A 4,854-nucleotide genomic window follows, 5' to 3' on the forward strand; every position below is an offset into this window, starting at 1 on the left:
ATCATCTTTTCCTCCACCAAAATATGGATCTTCATCAAAATCCAAAGCTCATATGGTGCCAAGTAAAGGGAAATCAAAATCGCAATCAAAATCTCAATCACAATCGCCTTCACCTTTTGTGACTATTAACTTCGGTGATTTTTATATGCAAACGTTGTATTATGTATTCATGATTGTCTAACACTTATTATATTAGTACTAATAGAGTAAACAAGAACGTGACAATGGTAACTTTGTATAAAGTAAGCTTATATTACTATATTAATATCACTAATATGATCCTAGTTCTTTTGTTGCACTCTAGCTCCATCATCTATGTGTTTTGGTGATAAACCAGAACCTCTGGCAGAAAACTATTTTAAGGTTTGTCTTGGGCTCTGGGCTAGGACCTTATTCATAATGATGTGAAGGCTAAAGACAATAATATCACTTGAATTCCACCATAATGCAAGCCAATGGCTGGCATTACTTGATGATATAAAACTTAGTTCGGATGAATGAAGGCCATGTTTTTTTATATGTATCATTTCAGCTTATAGCAACTTTCTCATTCTTACAGTTTTTGTAACAGGTTGGATTAATCGTTTTGCCAATGCTGGTGATACTGCAATAGAAATAGCAGAAAACACTGATGTTCGGGTGAGATTCCATTCCTTGGTTCATGATCATCATAACCTGCTAAAAGATCCTTCTTAGTATTCAACAATCAATACCTTTAAAGCTATAATCATCTGAACATTAAATAAACAACTTTATGTGTATTTTATATGTGGATGCATACATTTTTGCAGTTAGGCATGCATTATTAAGTTGTATTCCTAACATCACTTGATTCTTTCTATATATTACTTAACTTGAGTTTGACTATTGTTATGATCTGTTCAGTTGTTATCACTTATCAGGATTGTTGTCTGTTATCTTTTTGAAGGTGTTTTCCTTGAGACATTGTGAAACTAGAAAAAAAAATATGGTTATTGTGAACTTCTCCAGACGCTTGAACTTTAGTTTTGTAATAACTAAACAAGTATGATTAGTAGGAAAATCTGCCTAGTGAAAATTTGTAACTCAAATTCGCAACTCGATATTCAAATTCGTAACTCGAAAATCGAATTCGCAACTCGAATTTTGAATTCGCAACTCGATTTCGAGTTGCGAATTTCATTTTCGAGTTGTGATTTTCGTGTTGCAAATTTAAATTTCGAATTGCGAATTCGATTTTTGAGTTGCGAATTTGATTTTCTTAAAGCATTTTTTGATAGTTTGCCTTCAACAGGTCTTTTGATAGTTTGCCTTCAACATAATGCAGGTTCAATTAAACAAATCAATCTAAAAATGGGCAAAAGAATATTGATTGCAAACTAGCAATCAGAATAGTAGTTATCCATTTATGAATTGAAAATTCCACCAACTGCAGGTGAATTCAGTAACTAACCAGTCAATATGATAATGTTATGGTTAATCATTAAACCTTTAACACATATCCTAACTTAAAGATATAACTTGAGTTTATATTTCCAACCTTAATCAGACCTTCCTGAAATAATATCTCAATCCCTTCCTTTAGAATGGGAAGCAAACCAGAGTGATGTTTACCAATTCCTCGTTTCAAAAGCAGTAAAATGTTTTACACCTGTAAAACCACACATAACAAATATCTGAGCAAAACAAAAGATAAAGTCATACCAGAATAGCTTCTAATTCCAAAATATAATTTTTCATTTTGAAACACATCCATTGCATACAAGTAGCTGAAAGTTCCATTTTATTTTCTGTTCTTTTCTAAAAAATTCTTGTCTCTTTTTTTTTAGAAAAAGAACATAAAACATGTTTAACAACAACAAAAATAAATCAAATAAAAAAACAAATTTTCAAATTATTTACACTTTACAGCACATTGGTATGTATATGCCCAAGATAGTATTCATGAGTGGTTGAAAAATACCCACATATATGAACAAAACACAAACTTTACTAGTAAATAAGCATTGAATACATATTCAACTAGTTTAGATGATGGATATCCATCAAAATTCAGAGTTCGTAAACAATGCATACCTGGGCAACTAATTTTTGAAGTCCGAGGCAATTAGCTTCATCTTCATCCTCTGCATCGACTCACATTTCCCAGTCCGAACCATCCTCGTCATCATCGTCAGTCTGGAAACCATCCATGTCATCATCGTCAGTAGCCTCTTATTCCTTTGCAGCTTCTTCTTGCACAAATAATGTATGGAATAAATAACAGAGAAAGATGAAAGGATACAATCTTAAAAAGAAAGTAACCCCCCAACCCACTCTCAAAATAAAAATAAAAATAGGAGAAATAGAAACCTACAACTTGATCCTTATACGCAACCAGGAGATCAAGGGAAGCCCTGAATACACGCCCAAGAGTCTCCCCTGCTATTTGTTCACTGGGAAGTGCAAGAAGTGACGTAAGACCCAAGCAGCACACTTTCTTATAATGTTCCCTGTAGAATCCAGATAACTTAATAAGTATAGCCACACAATACCCGATATGTGAACTTCAATGTAAAACAAATAATATAATGCTTAAGGCTAGTACAGACTGACACTGAAAATGATCAACGCAAATACAAAACTACGGACCGCTTAAAATTAGCCCGTACACCACTCTTCATGACTTGTTGCAACAATTGGAACCAAAGGTTTAACACTTCTGTTGTAACAACAAACTTATTCAATATGCTGAGTGTCAAAGGTGCATTGTAATAGACTGCATTGACAATCTGGTTAAAGAAGACAAGTGCAATGTTAGGGAATCATAGACCAAAAACGTTTCCAGGAATACAAAGCATTTCTGACTGAAGAAAAGCAACAGGAAAATGCTTAATATAAATGACATGAGCACATGAATGACTTGTTGCAAAATAATACAACCAGATCTTTAACACCTTACTACTTGTACAAGAAGACATTTCAACCGTGATTTCTCCGTTCGTTGCAATCCATCAAGTGTGATTCTTAAATATGGCTCAACCCAGTGATCCACCTACCCTCTACAGTTTTGAAACACTACTTCAATCAGCTTTGGGGCTGGTTCAATATCATTGTCCTCTAAATTTTTATCAGCCATAATCTGCAAAAGAAAAAGTAAATGACATTGGTGTTACATGACAGAGGAAATCGACATATTCCAAAGTAGGCTAAACCTGAACAAACAGGTGAGGAAGTCTGCTAACATTATGTATAGCATAATGTTGAGTAAAATGAAACAATACATGCAATCCACCCATGTCTGTCATATCCCTTACCAATAATATAAGGTTTCATACTATTTCCCTTTCTCTCCTTACAAAAACAAATAAAATTTAGCAAAGAAAGTCACATGTATTGCTAGAAACTCGCATTCCCTTTTGCTAAAGCTGAAAATTATCACAGGGTCATACTGTCGCATATCAACCACTGGATGCAAATAGACTACGTCTCGCATATATATCTCAAGCCATAAAATGTTGAAACCACAACCCTACTGCACCTCTATCTCTATCTCTCGGACCACAATCCCCTCTGGCTATTGACGCTTGTTCTGGCGTTGTCTCGTCTCTCATCATTGTAATATTTAACTTATTCGGCTTCTCGTTTCCTGAATTAGTCCAATAAGAAATTGCATCCAAGTATTTAGACAAAAGATCGGTTCATCCCCTACAAATAATATCTTTCAAAGCAGACAATGGTATATAATTCAAACAACTATCATATATTATCGTCTTTAGTGATGGGAGCTGAAGCTCGACGAGAAACCAATAACGACGTTCCATAACATGGATAAACACTTGCAATAAATAAATAATACTTCAACTGCGCACATCAAATAAATTTGATGAACACCTTTAAATATGCAAAAATAAATACTAACCTTATCAACCTCCCACCACTCAGGATAAAGGATAGCTTTGTCATTACTTAACGCATATGAAGCGTCTCTTTGATCCTGCAAGTGAGTGGAGTGAAAAGACGAAGGCATAATAGTCCATCGCGCCTCTTTGAGTTTCTTCAATTTCTTTAAAATCAGAAGTCGTGTTACCCATAATATGTTGTTTTTATTTAAAAAAATACATATATTAGTGAATTTAATAAATTAAAAAAAATACTCAAAATCAATATAAAAAGAATATAATACTTACCCCCTATTCGAAATAGTCATTATCTTCAACCCCTAATAAAACACCCCACCAAGACCGCTCAAGAAACAAATGTGTATGGTCAATTTTGCATATGTTAGTGAATCACCCCTTGCTCCGCTCATGTAGATAAAAATCAACTACGGTCTTAGCCCAAATGGCATTATCCTTAACTGTATCCGGTAGTGTGCATATCTCGTGCTGAGGAATGGTACTGGCCTGTAACTGATACGAAAACCATATTGGATCTAGCATACCGCGCACAAGAGAGGGTTTACGAATATATCTACATAGTATGGAATGTGGATTTTGAACGATGCGGGGTGGATCTTGAACGATGGGAGGTAGATCCTGAACGATGGGAGGGGTCTCTTGAACGATGAGAGGTGAATCCTAAAGAATGTGAGGTGGACCCTGAACAATGGTAGGTAGATCAGGCTTCTTCTTACGCAGTCTTGGAACTACTGGGGTAAAATGAGACGTAATGGCAGGTCCACGACGTCTTATGCGTGAACCCCGTCGTGCGGCAAAAATAGTATCCATAAATCTGAAAGCAGATTGCTGGTCTGGCTTATAATTATAGTGGTCATCATGTAACCAATCATCGGGCCTCTAAAAATAAATTAATACATAAATCAGTAAATAAATAAATAATGTAAAAAAAGGTTATATTTATTGTATTTTTTATTTCTTATAAAATTAAACAAAC

The 4,854-nt window shown here is 34.7% G+C and overlaps 1 pseudogene; it reads right to left on the minus strand.

The window, feature by feature from the left end:
• Window positions 1–1,624: 1,624 nt before the first annotated feature.
• LOC120153040 lies at window positions 1,625–4,400 on the minus strand (annotated as a pseudogene).
• Between the last annotated feature and the right edge of the window lie 454 nt (window positions 4,401–4,854).

Source organism: Hibiscus syriacus, unplaced genomic scaffold (assembly GCF_006381635.1).
Source record: "Hibiscus syriacus cultivar Baekdansim isolate YM2019G1 unplaced genomic scaffold, ASM638163v2 tig00111098_pilon, whole genome shotgun sequence".
In the NCBI taxonomy this organism is placed as follows: Eukaryota; Viridiplantae; Streptophyta; class Magnoliopsida; order Malvales; family Malvaceae; genus Hibiscus; species Hibiscus syriacus.